The sequence below is a fragment of the Chiloscyllium punctatum genome, chromosome 47 (genome assembly GCF_047496795.1).
Source record: "Chiloscyllium punctatum isolate Juve2018m chromosome 47, sChiPun1.3, whole genome shotgun sequence".
Lineage (NCBI taxonomy): Eukaryota > Metazoa > Chordata > Chondrichthyes > Orectolobiformes > Hemiscylliidae > Chiloscyllium > Chiloscyllium punctatum.
In genome coordinates, this window is record NC_092785.1 from 6,294,220 (window position 1) to 6,319,026 (window position 24,807).

A 24,807-nucleotide genomic window follows, 5' to 3' on the forward strand; every position below is an offset into this window, starting at 1 on the left:
GCAGAAGGGGGCACACCTTCTCGCACATGCGCGTGCACACATATGCAACCAGAAAAACAGGCATACTGAGACACACCCATGTATGGACAGAATGCACACACATACACACACAAAGAAATGCAGTCATACTGATGATTTAGAGATGCGGTTGTTGGACTGGGGTGTACGAATTTTAAAAATCACACAACGTCAGATTCTGATACAACAGGTTTGTTTGGAAGCACTAGATTCCAGCGTACAGCTCCTTCACCATCTGGTGAAATTTAGCAGGCACAGTGAGAAATCAGAACAAATCTACACACGGTCACACATGCGTGCACACACACACACACACACACACACACACACACACACATACACCCACACACACACACCCACACACATACACACCCACCACCACACACACACATGTATGCACATACAAATACAGAAAGGAACACATTATGTACATGCCAAATGCACACATATCCACACGCAGAGAAATGCAGTCATACTGAGATATAGGAACACATCTCCACATAAAGAATTACACCTACAGCCCCACATACAGATGGAAAGAACTCAGCGTAAGAGTCATTACACACCAACTTGCAAGGACTGACAGTACCTTCTTCAGCACACACACAAGCAGTTTCAAATCTAGTTACTAAACCACAACCACAATGAGATACATACAGAGTGACAGTCCGAAACAGAGACACACACCGAGAGGCACAGAGAGACCTTGACACACGGACAGACAGCCAAACACAGTCTGATCAACACACTCACCTGATTTAACATGAACACAGTCAGGCAGAGACACACCATACTCCCACAATAATACAATGACACTCAGAGACACACACACATGGTGTCATAGAACCGTCATGACATGCGGGGAGTAATACACAAACACACACACACACGCACACACAAAACCACACGGTCATAGGACTGTGACCACACAAACAGCACACACACAAGCAAAAACACAACAGCTTCACAATGCGCAAAGAACACACAGATTAGCAATCACACAGGCACAATAACGTACACTCACATAAGAACGCTTACTTTCTCGGGAACACTCACACAAGATTGAATAACATATCCAAATATATAAACGCATGAATGGAAATTCACCAAAATACTTTCCAATGCGCACAAAGGGAGACCCACACATAGAATCATAAACACATTCATGATTTGCCACACTCAGGGACATATCCAATGACAAAGACTGAGCGACACAAAAACAATGTTAGATCCCCAAAACAGCAATGAAGTACACCCCTATGCAGAGACACACAGAGACAGTCACACACTGAAAGGGAAACGCATGAACACATTTCCCGCACAGCCACAGAGAGAAGAAAGGAAGATGATCAAACTCCAGAGGGAGAGACAGAGGGACCGAGAAAGAGATAGACAGAGAGACAGAGAAGGATAGACACAAAGGGAGACAATGAGACAGACAGACAGATAAACAGGTACAGAGACAGATCGATGCAGACAGGGAGGGACACACAGAGCGAGACAAAAATAGAGAAAGAGAGACACAGCAAGAAACTGAGAGATGGTGGGGGGGGGGCGTCAGCGTGAGAGAGGAACAAAGACAGACATGTGAGGTAGAGAGAGCGGTAGAAAGCAATATTTTTGTGAAGTAATTAGACAGGAGGTGGACCCACTAAGCTCTCAAAAACAAATGCACTTCTCCAACAACCAACTCTGATTAGGTGAAGACTGGCACCCGGAACCTTTCCCTGCCAGTTGTAATAAACTTTTAATATGAGCTGAACAGGGAGAGTCTGACAATCATCATTGTGCAGGAACGATTGCTTCTGCCCAACACCCTCCTCCCCTGCAGGAGAAATGCAGACACCCATCATGCTGGTCTTTAACACTCATCCAACGGGCACTCTGTGAATACCCAATATTGCAGCTGAAACCATCACTCGCAGCCAGCCCGCCATTTGGAATCATTCCTCCAGCCTCTTTCCATCCTCTTTCCATCATAAGTGAAGAATTTACGTGATCAGAACTTCGCTCTGAACTTGGGCAGAGTGGCTGTATAAAATAATGTGTTCGTGCTGCAGCTTAAATCCCTCAGCATTTCTGCCATCAACATAAACTGGAATAGATGAGAGCTCTTCCAACGATATGCTTCTTTAGTGCTAAAGTATAAGGTGTTTGCATCCTGTGCTAACGACAGAAGTACAAAGCTAATTGATATGGTGATGAGAGATATCACCGACTTCCTCAGGTTCTCCATCTCTGTGTCTTTGTGACTCTCTCCATTCCTCTGAACCAGGCGGAACAGTCTGTGGCTACACGAATCAGGACAAAGATAGCACTGCACACAGGGGTATGTCCAGGAAACACCCTCGGTAATAATGATCTTTGAATTACCACAGCATGATCCCAGTGCTAATGAACAGCAGATACCCTGCTGCCATAGCCAACTGGCAGCGCGTAATGCAGTTATAGAGGCCGTACTTTCGCCATGACAGAACCAAAATAACCGGGAAATAATCAGAAGTCACGAAGCAAACATTCTTCATGACTGCTGAACGGAAGATCTTCATATCTAACTGGGACAGGGGATTGACAGATGGCAGAAGGGTGCAATTTTTAAGGTGATTAACCAAGGTAAAAGGTTTGGAGGGGATTTGAGGAAAAGGCATTCACTCAGAGAGTGGTGTGGGTTTTGATACGTCAGTGCTTGGGAGGGTTATTGATGTAGGAAACCTCAAAACCTTTAACAACGAATTGGGAAGAGTCCAGATTTTATTTAGCCTTGATAGCACAAGCTTGATGGACCGACGGACCTCTTCAGTACAGTCGGATTCCACAATTCAAAGAATTATTTCTGTGAAGTAGGCTGGGAAGTGAAACATTTTTATAAAGGAAATAAATGAGTTATGAATACCATAATTATAAAAATTAATCAGAAATATCTGGCGAAACTCATCAGGTATGGAAGCACCTATGGAGAGTGAAACAGAATTAATACAATCATTCTTCATCTGAAAACGTTCCTCTGAACATTTGTCAAAGAACTCAAAACATCAACTCGGTTTTCTTCTCGCGCAAGGCCCTATCATTGCAAACAAAGGACTGGGGTTGACTCTTAAAGGGAATTGAGAATCATAATATTGATGTTTATCTACAATGAACCATTTGTTCTACTGGTCTTAGAATGCTGGGCGAAATTAGAGTCTTAGAGATTTAGAGGAAGGAAACATTGTTCCAAGTCGTCCTTGCTGATCAGATATTCTGTAATAATAGCGTCCCATTTGTCCTCATCTCCATCAAACCCTTTCCTCCTCATTTACCCATCCGGTTGTGTTGGAAATGTTGCATTTGTACCACTCTCCACCGTTTCATCTGGCAGTTCATTCCATATATGCACCACACTTTGCATGGAAATTGTTTTCCGTTAGATACCTTTTAAATCTTTCCACTGTCACCCTGAACCTATGCTCCAGGCCTCTGGACTCCCCCACCCCAAAGGAAAGAACTTGCCTATTTATCCTATCTATGCCCCTCACGATTTTATAAACCTCTATATGATCACTCTTCAGCGTCTAAAGCTCCATTAAAAACAGACTCAGCCTATTCAACCTTTCTCTCTTACTCAAACCCTCCAAAACTGGCAATATCCATGTAAATCTTTTATGAACCCTTTCATGTTTCACACCACTCTTCTGATAGTAGGGAGACCAGAATTGCACAGAACTTTTCCAAAAGTGGCCTAACGAATGTCCTGTACAGCTACAAAATGAACTCATAACTCCTCTCATCAATGCTCTGAACAATAAAGGAGCACATTCGAAACGGCCTCTTCATTATCCCAGCGTCCAAAGACTCCACTTTCAGGGAACTACAGAACTGCACTCCAAGGTTTCTTTGCTCAGTAAAATTCCCCAGGAGCTTACCTTAGTGTACAGGTCCTTCCCTGGTTTGCTGTTCCAAACTGCAGCACCTCACACTTACATAAAGTAATCTCCATCTGCAACTCCTCAGTCCATTGGCCCATCTGATCAAGATCCCGTTATACACGGACATAACTTACTTTGCTATCTGCTATATTTTACATTTTGGTTACATCTGCAAATTTACGAGCCATACCTCCCACATTCACATTTAAATCATTTATATAAATGACAAAAAGCAGTGATTCAGTTTCAACCCTTGTGGAACACCCCTGGTCACAGGCCTCCAGTCTGAAAAGCAACCCTCTACCACCACTCTCTGCCTTCTACATTCCAGCCCATCCTGTATCCAGATTGCGAGATCTCCCTCCATTCCATGTGGTCTGAACTTGCTAATCAGTGTACCATGAGGAACCTTGACAAACTCCTTACTGACGTCCATATAGATCACGTCCACCACTCGGCCATCATCAATCCTCTTCGTTACTTGTTCAAAAACTCAATCAAGTTAGTGAAACATGATTTCCCACGAGCAAAGCCATGTTGACAACCACTAATTAGTCATTGCCTATCCAAATACAGTGTACATATAAATCCTGTCAATCTGGATTTCCCTCCAACAACTTCCATACCACCAATTTCACGCTCACCTGTATAAAGTTTGCTGGGTTATCCTTGCAACGTTTCTTAAACAGTGGCGCACATGAGGCAACTTGCAGTTTTCCAGCACATCACCTATGTCGATTGATGATCCAAGCATCTCAACAAGGGTCCAGCATTCACTCCCCTAGCTAGCCACAGATCAAATCCTGGGGATTTATCAAACTTTATGCATTATTTCATAACCAGCTCATCCTGCCCTGTAATATGGACATTTTTTCAAGATGTCATAATCTATTTCCCCACTTTCTATGCTTTCCAGGCCTTTCTCCACAGTAAACAATGATACAGAATGCTCGTTTAGTATCTGCCCCATCTTCAGCAGTTCCACACATTGATTGCCTTGCTGATCTTTGAGCGGTCTTCTCTCCTTAAATCCCTTTTCGTCCTGAATGTATTTAAGAAATCGCCTTGGATTCTCCTTAACCTTATCTCCTCAACTCTATTTGCAAAAATTATCTTTTGTCCCGTATTTGCCGTCTGGATTTCCCTTTTAAGTATACTCCTACTACCTTTGTACTCTTTGAAAGATTCACTTGATCTCTGCTGTCTAAACTTATCTTATGCTTCCTTATGCCTGCCAACCTCTTCTTTCACCCGAACAGGAACATACTCTAAGATCTTGCCAAATGGCCATCCTCCAATTTAGAACTTTAACTTTTAGAACTGTTCTGTCATTTTCCTTCACTATTTTAAACGAAAAGAATGCAAGTTTCCGGTCCCAAAGTGTTGCGCCACCTACACCTCAGTCAACTGCCCTGCCTTGTTTCGCAAGAGTAGTTTAGATTTTGTAGGTTTTCTACTAGGTACGTGCACACACTGAAACAGAAAATTTTGATTTTAACACGAAGCAAATTCATCTCCATCCCAGCCCTTAGAATTGTGGCAGTCCCAGTCTCTATTTGGAAAGTTAAAATCCCCTTCCATGACCACACGTTTATTCTTACAAATAACTGAGATCTCTTCACAAATTTGTTTCTCAATTTCCCACTGACTGGTGGGGAGTCTATAGGGCAATCACACTAAGGTGAACAGCCCTTGCTTAATTCTCAGTTCCATACAAATATTCTTCCCTGTATGTATTCTCAGGAATATCCTCCTGAAGTAAAGCAGTAAAATTATCCATTATCAAAAAGCAAGTCCCGCCACCTTCTCTTGTGCACCTTTATTTCCTTCCTGCAGCACTTCTATCATGCAGCATGAAACTGCCAGTCCTGTCAATCCCTGAAAGCCATCTGTGTAATTGCTATGATATTCCAGTCCCATACTCCGAACCATGACTGCAGATCACCTGTCTTCCCACTTCTGCATCTTGGACAGAAATGAATGCAATTTAATTTGGCAGTCCGCCCTCATTCTCTGCTTTGGGCAACCCTACCCTGACTATTGGACTTGCACCTTTTCCCAGTTGTGTCAGTCTCAGACTGATTTATTTCCTCATGATCGCACTGGCACACCACCCCAGCCCCGCACCTCCACCATCCCCGCACTCCCCACTCCAACTTTACTAGTTTCAATATTCCAGAACATCACGAGCAAATCTCCCTGCAACTAAATTAGTTTTCTTTCAATTCAGGTGCAATCTGTCCTTGTCATAGAGGTCACTTCTATTCCAAAAAATATTCCAATGATTCAAAAATGTGAACCCTTCTGCCTTGCACCAGCTCCTCAGCCATGAATTCATCTGCTATATCTTCCTATTCCTATACTCACGAGCTCGTGACAACTAGAGTAATCCAGACATCACTACCCCCAGGACCTCCTTGCTGCCTGACTTCTTATATTCCCCCTTCAGAATTTCCTCCTTTATCCTTCCTATGTCGCGAGTTCTAATGTACACAAAGACCTCCTGCTGGTCGCACTCCCCTTTGGGAAAGTCTGCACGCTCTCCTAGAAATCCTTGATCCTGGCACTCGTGAGGCAACAAGCAGACTTGTCCGCGGTAATGTCTTTCTCTGCCTCTGAGGAAAGAGCCCCTGGTCACAATAGATCACTTCGAACCTGACATAACTCTAATTACATTAGAACCAGTCTTTGTACCAGAAACGTGGCTGTCAGTGCTACATCACTCCCTACAATTTCCTAAACAGCATATAAGTTTAAAATACACATGGCCACAGTAGACTCCTGCGGTAACTATGCCCCTCTCCTGTCTTTCCTAGCGATAACACAACTACTTGATCGTGTCGGCTTTTGTTCACTTGCTACTGTAGCTTCCATCCATCAGACCACCGAGCTCCTGAAAATTGCTCATTGTCTCTGAATGCTTCTCCAACTGATCCATGCGATATGATCGGTTTTGCAACCAAGCACATTTACTGGAGTCATATCATCAGAACTTGGAAGCTCTCCCTCATCTCCCACATCCAACAGGTAGCGTATATCACTCCACTAAAGGCCATCTTATCACCCTTATAATCTACACGCCCAGAAAATACCACAGCCTTACTGCTCTGAAAGACAATGCTCCCGGCTAATGCAGTGCCTAGACTTTATATTTTTACATTTTAATCAAGTGACAGTTCTCAATGAAGCCTATAACCAAAAAGAACTCACACTACTCAAATGTTTGATTTACACAAAAAAAGAACTCAGCAACACAACATTTAAAAAACATAAATGTGCCTACTCCTGTGCTGTGAACTGTCACATACAGGCTCCTCCTTTATTTAAATTGTGTTGGGCTGACCTTTTTTTCCCTAAATTTCCAAAACAATGCAACAGCTCATAAAACAATAATTACTATTCACGGAATTGTGGAAGTCAGCGCTGACACCTAAAATACCCCAAGTATTGGAGCATCTCTCACAGCCACAATCTTTTCCCGTCCTTGATTTAGGATTACCTCGAATCGTCTGGTCAGAATATTACAAAAGCATGAGTTGTTGCACTTGAGAAGATGTAATTGTCTGGCGGACATTGCTAACAGAGCTGAGAGTGGTTTGTTTCATCATCAAAAGTGCAAACCACGATCTGACTCATCGCTGCGTTGATAAACTAAGGATCTGTTAACTTATTGAATCCCACACAGTTTGTTTTGGAAAATGATCAATTCCTTGTCAAGTTTAGCAACTGTTCTAATTTGGCTGACATTCAGTCGGCAAATAATGGAAAATGCAAATAGGGAGATGTGACGTTTTACTGTATTTTCTGCATTAGCTGACTCAAATCGTTTTGGAATATGCTTATTGATATTTAATGAATAAACTACACAATACAAAACAAGACAGGCAGATTACTGCTGCAATTAGTGAATTGAGCAGCTCTAATCCATTGTATAATATGATATGATTTTAAAAATGAGATCTCGTTGACTCTCTATTATGTTATATCATGTCAGAGGAAAATAAACTTTCAATTGATAATCCAATGAAGGGTTCATGCCCGATACGTCAATTCTCCTGCTCATGGGAAACTGCCTGACTTGCTGTGCCTTTCCAGCATCACACTCTCGACTCTGATCTCCAGCATCTGCAGTTATCAATTTCTCCTCGGTAATGACCAGTAGTTTGCACGAAGCCGCATTTGTGTGAGCCAGCCAGTGTCTCATGTAGTTCCATTGTAACAGATCTGGCAGGGGCTGAGGGAATTTGTTTTGCATTGGATCTGGTGCTGAGTGAGGCAGTAGTAACTTTGGGAGAGGTAATATGGAATTACATCTCATTGTGCATGCCTGATCAGTGTCTGGGGCATATAATCGATCTGGACGAATGTCGTTAGGGCACAATGTATTTGAAGAGTGGGGTTAGTTTATGAGTTCATCTGGAGTTAGCCTCGTGTTTAATAGCGTCACTTCTGTTCCAGCACAAGCTGATTAATTATAGAACACGCCAGATCCTTGTCAGAAATCCAACTTGATTCTGTTTTAATTTAACAAAGTGATCTCTTGTTGAAAGTAAACACACAACGCTGCAACTATTGTTTCCTCGTCAAAACAGAAGTTTATTGCAAAAGAAATGACGACAAACTAGATTAAACCAAATTTCGTACCTATAACACAGTCAAAGGCAATGACACGCAGTATATTGCATAGCTCTCTTTAATCTCAAAACAATGTATCAATGAAACAAAAGGACACGATTTTTATCTATTCTCCATAACACGACTCTCAGTGCCATTCCAAAGAAAACAATTCCCATAATGGGTGGCACGGTGGCAGCACTGCTGCCTCACAGCACCAGAGACATGGCTTCAATTCCCGCCACAGCAACTGACTGTGTGGAGTTTGCACATTCTCCCCGTGTCTGCGTGGGTTTTCTCAGGGTGCTCCGGTTTCCTCCCACAATCCAGAAATGTGCAGGTTAGGTTGGTTGGCCATGCTAAATTACACTGGAGTCTTAGGTTAAATTCAATGCAGGATAGCCATGTTCCGTGTAAGGCAAAGGATAGGAAGGACACAATTCGTGAACCATGGATGGCAAGAGAAATTGCACAACGCGCCAAGAGGAAAAGGGAAGAGTACAAAAGATCGAGACAGTTAAGAACAGAACGGGCCCTGGCGGAATGTTGGAAGAGTAGGACAAGTCTTCAACAATCAACGGTATTAGGGGTTCATGAAATAGCTTTAGCAAGCAGAATTAGGGACAATCCCAACGTATTTTATTCTTACATAAGAAGCAGGCAGGTAACTAGGGATAGGATTGGTTCTTTAAAAGATAATGAAGGAAGGCTGCGTGCCAAACCTGAGAGAAAGGGTGAGATTCTGAATGATTGCTTTGCGTCAGTGTTCACTGAGGTGAGGAACATGATGAATCTTGAGATTACAGATAGAAGTTTGATTAGTCTGGATCACGTTGGCATAAGTAGGGCAGATGTGTTGGGTATGCTAGAGGTTATTAAGGTGGATAAATCCACAGAATCGGATGGGATCTATCCCACGGGAGGTGAGAGAGAAAATAGCTGGAGCCCTTACAGATATCTTTGGGGAAAAATTAAATACAGGTGAGGTGCTGGAGGACTGGAGGGTTGCTCATGTTGTCCCCCCGTACAAGAAGGGTAGTAGTACAGACCAGTAACTTCAGACTCGTGACCTTGACGTCGGTGATGGGGAAGTTACTGGAGAGGTTACTTAGAGGTAGGTTCCATTTATATTTAGAAAAGAATGAGTTATCAATGATCGGCAACATGGTTTTGTGCGGGGGAGATCCTGCTTTACCAACATAATAGAGTTCATTGAGGAAGTCACCAAGTTTTTAGATGAAGGGAGGGCTGCTGATATCATATAAATGGACTTTAGTAAGGCATTTTATAAGGTTCCCCATTGTAGACTAATGGAGAAAGTGAAGTCACATAGTGTGCAGGGTGTTCTTGCAAGGTGAGTAAAGAACTGGTTGAGCAACAGGAGACTGAGAGTAGGAGTTGAAGGGAGTTTTTCGAAATGAGAAACCTGACCAGTGATGTTCCTCAGGGGTCAGTATTACAGATTTGTAGATTACGTACAGTGTGGAAACAGGCCCTTCAGCCCAACAAGTCCATACTGATCCTCCGAAGAGCAACGCACCCAGACCCATTACATTTACTGCTTCACCTAACAGTATGGGCAATTTAGCGTGGCCAATTCACCTGACCTGCACATTTTTGGACTGTTGTAGGAAACCGGAGCACCAGGAGAAAACCCACGCAGACACGGCGAGAATGTACAAACTCCACACAGACTGTTGCCTGAGGCAGGATTATGAACCCGGGTCACTGGTGCTATGAGTCAACAGTGCTAACCACTGTCCCCACTGTTCTTTGTAATATACATAAATAATCTAGAAGAGGGCATTGTTGCCATGATCAGCAAGTTTACAGATGACACAAAGATTGGTGGAGGAGCAGATATCATAAGGGACTGTCAGAAAATAAGGAGGATATAGATAGACTGGAGAGTTGGGCGGAAAAGTGGCAGTTGGCTTTCAATCCAGACAAATGTGAGGTGATGCATTTAGGTAAGTGTAATTCTAGAGTGAATTATACAACGATTGGAAGAGCCTTGCGAAAAGTTGATGGACAGAGAAATCTGGGAGTCCAGGTCCATTGTATGCTGCAGAGTTGCATCGAGTGGTCAAGAAGACATATGGGGTACTGGGCCAATGGTCGGATACTTGGTGGTGTGGTTGAGCAGAGGGATCTTGGTGTCCATGTACACAGATCTCTGAAAGTTGCATCGTAGGTAAATAGTGCTGTGAAGAAGGCATATGGTGTACTGGCTTTTATTGGTAGAGGAATTGAGTGACGGAGTCCTGAGGTCATGTTGCAGTTGTATAAGACTCTGGTGCGGCCGCATCTGGAGTATTGTGTGCAGTTTTGGTCGCCATACTATGGGAAGGATGTGGAGGCACTGGAACGGGTGCGGAGGAGGTTTACCAGGATGTTGCCTGGTATGGTTGGAAGATCGTATGAGGAAAGGCTGAGGCACTTGGGGCTGTTTTCATTGGAGAAAAGAAGGTTTAGGCGTGACTTGATAGAGGTGTACAAGATGATTAGGGGTTTAGATAGGGTTGAACATGCGAACCTTTTTCCACGTATGGAGTCAGCTATTACCAGAGGGCATAGCTTGAAATTAAGGGGTGGTAGGTATAGGACAGAAGTTAGGGGTAGATTCTTTACTCAGCGAGACGTTACTTCATGGAATGTCCTGCCAGTAGCAGTGGTGGACTCTCCCTCTTTATGGGCATTAAAACGGGCATTGGATAGGCATATGGAGGATAGTGGGCTAGTGTAGGTTCGGTGGGCTTGGATCGGCGCAACATCGAGGGCCAAAGGGCCTGCACTGCGCTGTATTTTTCTATGTTCTATGTTCTATAGTATGCTTGCCTTAATTGGACGGGGTATTGAGTATAAGCACTGGCAAGTCATGTTAAAATTATCCAAGACATTGGTTCGGCTGCATGAAGAATACTGTGTACAGTTTTGGGCACCACATTACCAAAAGGATGTGAACGCTTTGGAGAGGGTGCAGAGCAGGTTTACGAGGATGTTGCCTGGTATGGAAGGTGCTCGCTTTGAAGAGAGGTTGAGGCGGTTAGGTTTATTTTCACTTGAAAAAAAGAGATTGAGGGGGACCTGACGGAGGTTTACAAAATCATGAACGGTGTTGACAGGGTGGATAGAGACAAGCTTTTTCCCAGAGTGAAGGATTCAATAACGAGAGGTCATGCTATCAAGGTGAGAGGTGGAAAGTTTAAGAGGAATATACGCGGCAAGTACTTCATAAAGAGGGTGCTTGTCGTTTGGAACAGAGGTGGTAAAGGCAGGCACGGCAGATTCGTTGAAGATGCATCTGGACAAATTCATGTGTAGGTGGGGAACAGAGGGGTACAAATGCTTCGGAATTGACCAACAGTTTTAGACGGTACATTTGGATCGGATCAGGCTTGTCTCTCTTATGGACAGATTTTTCTGTGGCCAGCATAGAAAAAAACACAATGGTGTGTTGTTTCCCTGGTGCCAGGATCAAGGATGTCTCAGAGAGAGTGCAGAATGTTCTCACGGGGGTGAGGGGCCAGCAGGAGGTCATTGTCCACATTGGAAATATTATGGAATGCCCTGCCAGCAGCACTGGTGGACTCTCCCTTTTTATGGTCATGTAAGCGGGCATTGGACAAGCATATGGAGGTTATTGGGCTCGTGTAGGTTAGGTCGGCTTCGGTCGGCGCAACATCGAGGGGCGGAGGGCCTGAACTGCGCTGTATTTTTCTATGCTCTATGCCCTATGATGTATTAAAAGGGACCTAAGGGGTAACATTTTCATACAAAGGGTGGTGCATGTGTGGAATGAGCTGCTAGACGATCTGATGGTAGCTTACATTTAAAAGTAATCTGGATGGGGAGCCGTTTAGAAAGATTTTAGACAGATGTTGGGACAGATGAGACGATAGTAATATCGGATATATGGACCGTATGAACAATTTTGTCGAAAGAGCCTGTTTCTGTGCTGTATATCTTTATGACCCGAACTATGCCTGGTAAGTGAATAGCAGTTTACCAAATGTTCCATTTTTAGGTGAATATCACCACTTTCAATCACAATTCTCTGTTAGAAATAGATCCCTATGTTTTTGGTTGAAATGATAGGGTCTTGCGTGCGCAGAAACATGAGATTATGTTTTGAGTTCAATGATCCATGTTAGGTGAAAATGCTCTGATTAACAGTGATTCCATTAACTCTGTTTCTCTCCCCACAGATTCTGCCATACCTGTAGGGTTTTGCCAGTTATACCTCATTCAGTTTCACGTTTTCAGCATTCAAATCCCTTTCATTTATTGCATTAAAATGCTTCACTTCCCAATCTTCCCCCAGAAGTAATTCTTAGAATAATAAAATCCAACGACACTGAAGAGGTGCTTCGTGCCACTCAACTTGTGCTATAAAATCGACACGACATCTTATACCCGCCCCAGCTTCGAGCACTATGCACATAGTCTCAAATAAAATGACGCTTCAAATGTTCATACAAGTAGTTTTCAAGGTTTGTGCGGTTTCCTGCTTTATCACCCTCCAGGGAATGAATTACCACACCCTCACCATTCTCTGGGTGAAAACACCTTGCAAAGACCCCCTCTAAACCTTTTCCCTTTCATCTTAAAAAAAGATGCCCTCTACCATCTGTTGATTGCCTGCCCACAAGTAGTCAACCACAGGATAGAGCTGCTTCAACCAATGTGTCAGGCCATTGAAGATGTCATATTCAAACTCGATATCTTAACACTTCCAGCTGGCCCAGTTCGGTGCTGCGATCTTCTATTGCTCTCTGAACCGACGCAGAGAATATTTGATCATTAATTTCTGATTTGCAGTTGACCTCCTGTGTCTTTCAGTTAATTTGCTGGCGGTTTTGGTCCTCGCATGGGAAAAATGTGGCCTCTCCAACTGCACAATGCGTTGGCCATGGCAACATCGGATCTCCTGTTCATTCTCACTGAGATCATTATGTGGCAATTCAAATTCATTTACGACCCAGGATCTTTCCTGAACATGACTCCTGTGCGCAGTGCTGTCTATGCCTTACCTCGAGCAGAAACAGACTGCTCCGTCTGGTTCACTGTCCTTTTCTCCTTTGAACGTTTTGTGGCCATTTCCTGTCTGAAACTGAAGAGAAAATGTTGGACAGAGAAAGACTTGGCTGTGGCTCTGGCTGCAACCAGCATTCTACTCTGTTCAAAAAATATTCCCTACTATGTTCGGTTTCAACCTGGGAGGATAATTGACAATGTTCAGTGGTATTCTCGATCAAAGTCAAGTTATTTTACTGATCCCAGGTGGCTGGGGTTTAAGTGGTTCGCTCTCATTTTGATGGCTTTTATCCCAATCGTGTTAATTCTGTGGATGAATACTCTCACGGTCAGGCACAATTTAGTGGCCAAGAGCCAGATGGGTCAGAGGAAGGGAGACAGTCACAAAGATGCAGAGATGGAGAGCTGGAGGATGTCGGTAATTTCCCTCTCCACCATATCCATCAGCTTCATACTTCTGTAGTTCATGCACGGTGCAAACGTCTTGTTCAATATCATGAAAAGAGGGAATTATTGGAGGTACAGCCCTGTCATCAGTGTTGCATACACTGGAGAAATGCTGAAGGATTTCAGCTGCAGCACAAACACATTATTTTATGCAGCGAATCTGCCCAAGTTCAGAGCGAAGTTCAGGAATTCAGTGCACCAACTGGTCATGTAAATTCATCACTTAATGATTTGGCAAAACAACTGAGAGAGGTCCAGAGGCAGCCGCAGTGTTCCCAGCGCAGGAATTGCAGATGTACGGCAAGGATTCAATCAGCACAAGCACATGGATTTGAGAATAACCCCCAGTGTTGGATGAGGAGTGAAGTAACAGGATGGATCACCATTCACCATGCTCTGGAGCATGCTGCTATCCTTGATTGACTGACGGATTGACACACACTGGGGCACACAATGAGCAGCAAGAGGCTATTCAGCCCGGCGTGTCTGATTGCCCTGCCAGCCCAGAAAATCGTGATTGATGCAATTGTACCATCAATCCCACATTTCACTGTGCATCTGAACACCTCTCCCACATTATTCCTCAAAACATTTGCAATGATTTATCTGCACTCCCTTTCAATGATACTGAAGGTTATGACAAAGGGACAGCAGGTAAGAGGGGAAGAGGTAACTTTCTGGGCCAGGGTAGGATGGAAAGAGGCTGCAAGAGTGATTCCAAATGATGGAAAGGCTGCGAAGGATGGGTTCAGCTGGAACATTGAGTGTTCACGGACAGCCCTGTGGGTGAGTGTTAAAGACTGAGGCAGGAGGGGTCTCTGAATTTTCCTTGCAGGTGTGGAGGGGGGAGGGACAGAAACAGTCCCTCCTGCACCATGATAATTGTCAGCGCCTCTCTGTTCAGCTCACAATAAACACTTTATTACAACAAGGGAAATGTTCTGGGTACTGTTGATCTCCTCATCTGAATGGGATGTTGTTACGTGCACATTTGTATTTGAGTGTGTTTATTGCGTCCACCTTTTGTCGACTTCATTCATAAGGCTATTTCAGACTCTCCTTCTCTGCCTCTTTCTGTCTGTCTTTGTCTGTTCCTCTCTTCCTCTCTCGCGCTGTGCCCCATCTCTCATCTTCATGCTCTCCCTCTCTCTCTGTCTCACTCTGTTTATGTCCATGCCTGCATCGTTCTTTCTCTGTCTCTTTCTCTTTACCTATCTGCCGGTCTGTCAGTCTTTCTGCGCGAGGGTGTCTGTGTATCTCTCTGTATGGTGCGGAGGGGGCTTCATTGCCTTTGTGGCGATCTCCATGTGTGTATGTGTGTGTGTGTGTAGGGGGTGGGGGGGGTGAGGTGGCTTCATTGCCTTTGTGGGAATCTCCCTGTGTGTGGGCCGGAGGGGGTTTTATTTCCTTTATGGGGATCTCCCCGCATTTGGGGACGGGGCAGGTGGCTTCATTGTCTTTGTGGGCATCTCTGTGTGTGTGTGGGGAGGGAGTTGGCTTCATTGCCTTTGTGGGGATTTCCTTGTGTGTGTGGTAGGTGGCTTCATTGCCTTTGTGGGAATCTCCCTGTGTTTGTGTGTGTGTGTGTGTGTGTGTGTGTGTGTGTGTGTGTGTGTGTGTGTGCATGTACGTACCTCAGTAATTGTCCTTGAACATGTCCGTGAGTGTGACACATTATGACTGTCTTTTATGAATGTTAGTGTGGCTTTCGATTTGTTTGTGTTGGTAAGTATTTCGATTCAAGCGTACATGTGTTTGGGAATGTTATTCAGTCTGTCTGAGATCGTTTCTGTGAAGGTGGGCATTTTTATGTTGGCGTACGTTACTGTACCTCTATGATTGCGTATCTGTCTGTGTTTTGCACATGTGCATCTGTTGTGTTTGTGCCTGTGTGTGCTGTTTGTGGGATTGCGTTTCAATGACGATGTGGTTTCGCGTGTGTGTGTTCTGTGATACGATATGTGTGTGTCTCTGAGTGTCATTATATTAATGTGGGATTGGGGAGTGTGTTTTTGCCTGGCTGTGTTCTGGTTTAAGCAGGTGAGTATGTTGTTCAGACTGTTTTTGGCTGTCTGTCCGTGTGTCACGATATTTCTGGGACCCCAAAAGGATCTCACTGTGTTTGTTTCTGTGTGTCACTCTCTCTATATCGAATTGTGGCGATGGATCTGTAACTGTGTTCGAATGTGTTTTTGTGGATGTACAAGAAGTTGCTGTCATTCTTGCAGGTTGGTGTGTAATGTCTCTTAATCTGAGTTTGTTAATGTAAGTGTGTGAAGGTGTGAGTGTGATTCTGAGTCTGCGTCCCTCTATCTCAGTATGACTGTATTTCTTTGTGTCTGGACATGTGTGCATTCTGACCATACGTGGGTGTGTTCCTAACTGTCTTACTATGCCTGTTTTCATGTGTTTGAGTGTGTGTGCACGTGCGCGCATGAATGCTCAAGCCTATGTGAGTAGCTGTTCCCCATTCAGGACTCTGATTGGTTTCCTGTGTGTGTTGTGAAGGTATATTTCTTTACTCTTTTGAAAGGACTGTTCTCACATTTCAGTTGGACTTTGTTATTGTGCAAGTGTGCATATTTGTGAGTTGAATGTTCGCATGTGGATGTGTTTTTATTTGTCAGTAAGTCCCTATATCATACTTTGCATTTTTGTGTGCTGGTGTGCTTCTGTTTGCATGTGCACATGTGTATGTGATGGTGTGGGCGTGTTTCAGTGTCCCTCTGGGTGTGGTTCTTTCTCTGTCTGATCATGAGACTTCCTCCCCTGAAAAAGGACACGTGAACCCTCAGCAGGCCATGGTGCACAGATTGCTCTCAATGGTGCGTTTCAGCAACCTGGAAAATATCTAGGTATCAGTATCTGTACCTCCTGCACCCTGTTTGCGGAACTGTTACGTCAGTTCAAGGACCGAAGACTAATGAAAAAAAAGACAGGGAAATATACAATTAAAGGCAGGATTCCAGTTGTTTCTTCCATGTTTGTACCAAGGATGCAATACATACACTTTTTTCATGTTGGAGCTGTTTGTGTCCGTCCATAAATGTTGTTATAGACTGCATCATTCCACCATACAATGTATCAGCTGAATAGGACCATTTAGCCCATTGAGAGTGCTCTGTCATTTGATCATGAATGATTTGTTTCTCAATTCTATTCTCCGGCCTTCTCCACACTACTTTTGATTCCCCTATGAACCAGCTCCCCACCTTTCACTGTTTTTAATGCAATTGTTCTGGACCAGACCTTCTAAAAGCATTTTAAGATGGAAGCCCAGACCCTAACGTTTCTATTTGTTTTGTTCATGTGTAAAGTGGATGTTCCAGGATTGATGGAGCAGGTATATATTCATCGGTTTAAGTGAAGCAAAGTTTATGTACAGAGCATCGAATGAAACACATACAAATGAAAACAGAAGACTGCATAACTTCACCCATCCGAAAACTCAGCAGACTGTCCCAACTTAATGAATGTTCAAAATTCCTCCCACAACCTCCATAAGCACCCAATGTCAAAACAGGTAAAATCAAACAGAGGGTCTTGCAGAAGAGATGTCAGAGAGAGATCAGCATGGAACAACTTCTTCCTTGTCACTGTTCCTCTTACCAGCAGTTTAAAAATCTGACAACTTGCAAACACCAACCCAAATTAAACCAAACCAGAAAAAATCTGAGGTGGGAGAATTGGCCACACCCCTTTCATTGCAGATAGTTTTATATTTGAAAGCCTTTTTGCCTGAAACAATTTCTGTTAGCTATCATGAAATTGTCTCTGCAACCCATCCAAACTCAACATCCAAGAACAAATGCATTTACAAACACACGAAGAAAGAAAACCAAGGACACACTACCTTGGTAAAGGGGCAGCATCATCACGCACTCAATCTTTTGAACTCCACACCACTCTGAAGCAATGATTTCCACAGATGAAGCACACTTTGGCTGAAGAAATTAATTCTAGTTCAGTTCCAAATGTCGCCCCTTTATTCTGAGGCTATGTTCTCTGGTCCTACTCTCTCCTACATGTAGAAACACCTTACAAACAGGTGCTGAAATGGAAGGACTGCTCATGAAAGGAAGTACAATGCTGGTCTGAGGCTGTGAATGACAGTCTCTGTGGCTGTTTGGAATTGTGTACTGGGCCATGTTCAAGTACTCAGTGGAAATCCTGGATGAGCAAACCACCACCATCACAGACATCGTGGGCAAATGCAAGGAGGACTGCTGAGTGAAGAATTCAATCCGAGTGTTCCCCAAGCGTCAAACTTCAGTGAATCAGGAAATTCATCTCCTGCTGAAGACCAGACGAACAAATTTCAAGTGGGAAGACCCTGACCTCTAAAGGGAATCTAGATCTGACTTCCGCTGGGCTATCAGGGATGCCAAGAGGGAGGACCAGACCACATAAGAGGTCCATACCTACGAAACAGATTCCTGCTACCTATGGCATAGCTGAAAGAACATTTGAGGATGCAAAATGAAGCAGAGCAAGATAGCGGACAAAGACACGTCCCTCCCTGAGGCGCTTATTGCTTTCTCTGCTTGGATTGAGCAGAATGCCAGTGGCGCAGTGACTCCTGCCCCAACAGCCCCAGACACACCTGTTCCCTCGTTCACTATGCACACGTCAGAACAGTTATCCTGAGAGTCAACCCAAGGAAAGTATTGGGCCTGAATGGTGTCCCTTGCCGTGCAATTAGATCCTGAATGGAAAAACTGGCTGGGGTACTCACTGACATCTTCAAACTCTCCCTCCAATACGGTGAAGACCCGATCTTCTTCAAGAGGACGACCACCATCCCCCCACACACATTCTCTCTCTCAAGTTCACACGCATTCTCTCTCTCAAGCACACACTCATTCTCTCTCTCACACATACACAAGCATTCTCTCTGTCACGTACACATGCATTCTCTCTCTCTCACACACTCATTCTCTCTCTCACGTACACACTCATTCTCCCTCTCATGCACACACTCATTCTCTCTCTCGCTCATGCACACACACGTTCTTTCTCACATAGACATGCATTCTCTCTCTCACGTACACATGCAATCTCTCTCACGCACCCTCATTCTCTCGCTCATGCACACAATCATTCTCTCTCTCTCACGCACACATGCATTCTCTCTCTCATGCACACACTCATTCTCTCTCTTAAACACACATTCATTCTCTCTTTCATGCATACACGCATTCTCTATCTCACGCACACACTCATTCTCTCTCTCATGTACACATGCGCACTCTATCTCACGCATGCATGCATTCTCTCTCTCTTGAACACGTGCATTCTCTCTCTCACACACACATTCTCTCTCTCATGCTCACTCATTCTCTCTCTCATGCACACACCCATTCTCTCTCTCACGTACACACACATTTTATCTCCCTTGCATGCATGCATTCTATGTCTCACACACGCTCATTCTCTCTCACACACATGCACGCATTCTCTCTCTCACAAACACATTCTCTCTCGCACGCACACGCATTCTCTCTCTCATGCACTCAAACATTCTCTCTCACACACACATTCTCTCTCTCACGCACACATTCTCTCTCTCACGCATGCACACATTCTATCACTCGCACACATGCTCATTTTCTCTCTCATGCACAGACGCATTCTCTCTCTCACGCACATATTCTCTCCCTCACGCACTCATGCCCTCGCTTTCCCTTACACACACACACACGTTCTCTTTCTTGCACCCACACACTCTCTCGCACATATGCACTCTCCTTCTCTCATGGAGGTACAGAATCACCCTCTCTCTCACAACCCCTCACACACACTCGCTTGCGTTCACTCGCACAAACTCAATTGTTCACACACACTTTCTCTGTCATGTGCGCACACCCTATCTTTCTGTCTCTCGCTGTCCCGCTATTTCACAGTCGCTCTCTCTCTGTCGTTCTCTCTCTCTGTCCCTGTATCTATCGTGCTCTCTCTCTTTCTCTCTGTCTGTTTGACTCAGGCTCTCTGTCTGTCTCTCTGTCTCTCTTTCTCTGTCTCTCTGTCTCTGTCTGTCTGACTCGCTCTCTGTCTCTCTCTTGGTTTCTCTCTCTCTGTCTGTCTCTCTATCTCACTCCATCTCCCTCTCTCTCTGTTTCTCTCTCCCTCTGTCTCTCTCTTCCTCTGTCCCTCTCTCTGTCACTCTGTCCCTCACTCTCTGACTCTCTAACTCTCTGTCCCTCTTTCTCTGTCCCTCTCTCTCTCTGTTTCTCTCTCTCCCTGTCCCTCTCTTTCTCTCAGTCCCTCTCTCTCTCTGTCCTTCTGTTCCACTCTCTCTGTGACCCTCTCTCTCTGTGCCTCTCTCTGTCCATCTCTCTCTGTCCCTCTCTATCTCTCTGTCTCTGTCCCTCTCTCTTTCTAATGCCCCCCCTCTCTCTCTGTCCCTCTCTCTCTCTGTCTCTCTCTGTCCCTCTCTCTCTATCTCTCTGTCCGTCTCTTCTGTCTCTCTCTCTCTCCGCCCTCTCTCTCTTTCCCTCCGTCTCTCTCTGTGTCCCTCTCTCACTCTGTGTGTCCCTCTCTCTCTCTGATTCCCCCTCTCTCTGTGTACCCCTCTGGGTCCCTCTCACTCTCTGTTCCCCTTTCTCTCACTCTCTCTCTCTTTCTGTGTACCACTCTCTCTCGGTCTGTCTCTCTCTGTCCCTCTCTTTCTCCCGGTGTCCCTCTCTCTCTGTATCCCTTTCTCTCTCTCCGTCTCTCTGTCCCTCTCAAACTATATCTCTGTCCCTCTCTTTCTCTGTCTCTCTCTGTCTTCTCCCTCTCTGTCTCTTTCCCTCCGTCTCTCTCTGTGTCCCCCTCTCTCTGTGTCCCTCTCTCTCTGTCTCCCCCCCTCTCTCTGTGTGCCCATCTCTCTCTCTGGGTCCCTCTCACTCTCTCTCTGTCTCTCTGACCCCTCTCTCTCTCTGTTCCTCTATCTCTGTCCCCCTCTCTCTCCCTCTGTTTCCCTATCTCTCTGTCTCTGTCTCTCTCTCTCTGTCCCTCTCTCTCTCTGTCTCTCTGTCCCTCCCTCTCCCTCTGTGTCCCTCTCTCTCTGTGTGTCTTTGTCCATCACACACTGGTGTGAGTTACAGCGTGGAATCTAATCAAGGGGTTCAGGGTGGTTCAGATACAGAAGAACAGATAGCCCTGAGTGAGATACATTCTGGAATCTAATGGAGGGATATGCGAAGCTTTTTATGTGGAATAACTTGTAACTGGGAGAGAGTCACAAAGTGGACTATAGGCCATGTGCTTTCAAATCTTTTCTCGACTTAAACGTAATGCAGTCACAAACTGCACGACTTTACTGACTCCCCACGGATCCATGGGGAAATTAGACTGACCCCACTGTGTTTCTGTTTCTGACACCTGGTGACATTAATCTGACCCCACTCTGTCTCTGTCACTGACCCCTGGGGACATAAGACTGACTCCACTTTATCTCTGTTACTGACCCTGGGTTTATTAGACTGACCCCACTGTGTCTCTGTCAGTTAACACTGGGGAAATTGGACTGACTCGACCGTGTCTCTGCTTTGGATCCATGGGAACATTATACTGACCACACAGTGTCTCTGTCACTGACCCATGTGTACATGAGACTGACCTTACCTGTGTCTTTGTTACTGACCCCTGGGTACATTAGTCTGACACGACAGTGGCACTATCACTGACCATTGGATGCATTAGACTGACCCCTCTGTGGCTCTCTCACTGACAGCTGGGCACATTAGACTGATCTCACTGCGTCTCTATCACTGACCTCGAGGGCATTAGACTGACCCCACTGTGTCTCTGACACTGACCTCTGGGAACATTGGACTAACCCCACTGTGTCTTTGTCACTGAAGCCTGTGAACATTAGATTTATCCTACTGTGTCTCTGTCACTGAACTCTAGGGACATTCAACTGACCCCACTGTGCCTCTGTCACTGACCTCTGGGGACGTTAGACTTACCCACTGTCTCTCTGTCACTGACACCTGGGAACGTTATACTGACCCCACTGTGTCTCTGTCACTTACCACTGTGGGCATTAGACAGACCCCACTGTCCCTCTGTCACTGACCACTGGGGACATGAGTCTGACCCCACTGTTTCTCTGTCACTGAACCCTGGGGATATTAGACTGAACCCACTGTGTCTCTGTCACCTACCTCTGGGGTAATAAGACTGAGCCCACTGTGTCTCTCTCACTGACAACTGGGAACATTGGACTAACCCCACTGTGTCTTTGTCACTGAAGCCTGTGTACATTAGACTTATCCTACTGTGTCTCTGTCACTGAACTCTGGGGACATTCGACTGATCCCACTGTGCCTCTGTCACTGACCTCTGGGGACATTTGACTTACCCACTGTCTCTCTGTCACTGACCCCTGGGGGCATTAGACTCACCCCACAGCGTCTCTGTCACTGACCCCTGGAACATTAGACTGACCCCGCTGTGTCTATGTCAATGACACCTGCCGGCATTAGACTGACCCCACTGTATCTCTGTTGCGGAACCCTGAGGGCATTAGACTGAACCCACTGTGCGTCTGTCACTGAACCCTGGGGATATTCGACTGAACCCACCGTGTCTCTGTCTAAGACCCCTGGGAACATAGTCTAACCCCACTGTGTATCTGTCACTGACCTCTTGGGGCATTAGACTGACCCGACTGTGTCTCTGTCACGGACCCCTGGAGACATTAGACTGACCCCACTCTGTCACTGTCACTAACCCCTGGATGAATTGAACTGACCCCTGTGTGTCTCTATCACTGATGTCTGGGCACATTCGTCTGACCCCACTATATCTCCATTGCTGACCCATGCGGGAAGTAGACTGACCCCAAAGTTTCTCTGTCATTGACCTCTGGGGACATTAGTCTGACCCTACTTTATCTCTGTCACTGACGTCTGGGGACATTAGACTGACCCAACTGTATCACTGTCAATGATCTCTGGGGGAATTAGACTGACCCCACTGTGTTTCTGTCAGGGACCCCTGGGGACATTAGACTGACCACACTGTGTCTCTGTCACTGACCCCGGGGACATGAGACTGACCCCACTCTGTCACTGTCACTGACCCCTGGATGCCTTGAACTGACCCCTGTGTGTCTCTAACACTGAGCCCTGGGCTTATTCGTCTGACCCCACTATGTCTCCATTGCTGACCCATGTGGGAATTAGACTGAACCCAAGGTGTCTCTGTCATTGACCTCTGGGGACATTAGTCTGACCCCACTTTATCTCTGTCACTGACGTCTGGGGACATTAGACTGACCCAACTGTATCACTGTCAATGTCCCCTGGGGGCATTAGACTGACCCCACTGTGTCTCTGTCACTGACCTTGACATTATTAGACGGACTCTGCTGTGTGTCTGTCACTGACCACTGGGGGCATTGGACTGATCCCACTGTGTCTCTGTCACTGACCCCTGGGGTCATAAGACTGACAGCACTGTGTCTCTGTTACTGACCCTGGGTGTATTAGACTGACCCCACTGTGTCTCTGTCAGTTAACACTGGGGAAATTGGACTGATTCGACCCTGTCTCTGTTACTGACCCATGGGAACATTAATATGACCCCACCGTGTCTCTGTCATTGACCCCTTGGGACATATGACTGACCCCACTGTGTCTCTGTCTCTGAACTCTGGGGACATTAGACTTACCCCACACTGTCTCTGACACTGAGCCCGGGGACATTCGACTGACACCCCTGTTTCTCTGTTACTGACCCCTGGGAACATTAGACTGACCCCGCTGTGTCGTTGTCACTGACTCCTGGGGGCATTAGACTGACCCCACTGTTTCTCTGTTACTGACCCCTGGGGGCATTAGACGGACCCCACTGTGCCTCCATCGCTGACTCCTCTGTGTTTGATCTGCATGTTGTTTGATATGGTCTGCCAGGTTGATGATACCCTCCGAGTTATCTGGAAAGTACAGCACTCATGACCAACAACAGCACACGCTCTTCCAGGTGAGGCTCGCAGATAATGCAAATCCATTCGATTCTGCAATTCCATGGTCCAGCCAGCCACAAGCTCATCTGAGACCTCAGTCAGTGCTTGTCCACATGCCCTGGTCTCTGAAACTGTCTCATCGGCCACGTGTTCCAATGCTGAACCCATGTGAATCAATTCAACGGATGGCCAGCCCATTCAATACACGAGAAAGGACATCATGAGGAAATGGTATGTTTTGGAAGTGGCTCCTTTAGCTCGTAGATAGTATTGCTAAAGGGATGATGCACGTCAGGTAGCACACAACCCGTACAGCAGCATCCCAACCAAATGGTTGGAAGCCATGGGTAAGCTCTGGTGTTGTATATAAAGTATATGCCATTATAATCTGTAAAATCATTAGCCAATATCATCCAAGGTTATAGGGCAGAACAGACCAATAGTCTATTAGAAGTTATATTCCATACTCTGGACCAATTACAGTAAAACATTGCACTGTCAGAAATGTTCACTACTGGGCCTTGCCAGTCAAATGAGAGGTCACATCTGCTTTGCCCCATCAACCTTCCCTTTACTTATTTCTAAAACATAGGGAACCTGTAACGTCACTTGAAAGGACTGTAAGGGAAGGAGGAAATGTGTCATGATTATATGCGGGCTGACACCATGTCGAAAATTTAGTCATTTCTTAACCTGCCGATTCCCATATTCTCATGTCCCCATTAACTCCTGTGTGATTCCGACGTAACACCCACTCAACTGCTTCTGGTGGAACGAAAAGGAGGAATTGAAGAGATATTCCTTCCCTTGAATAGATGATGACATGGG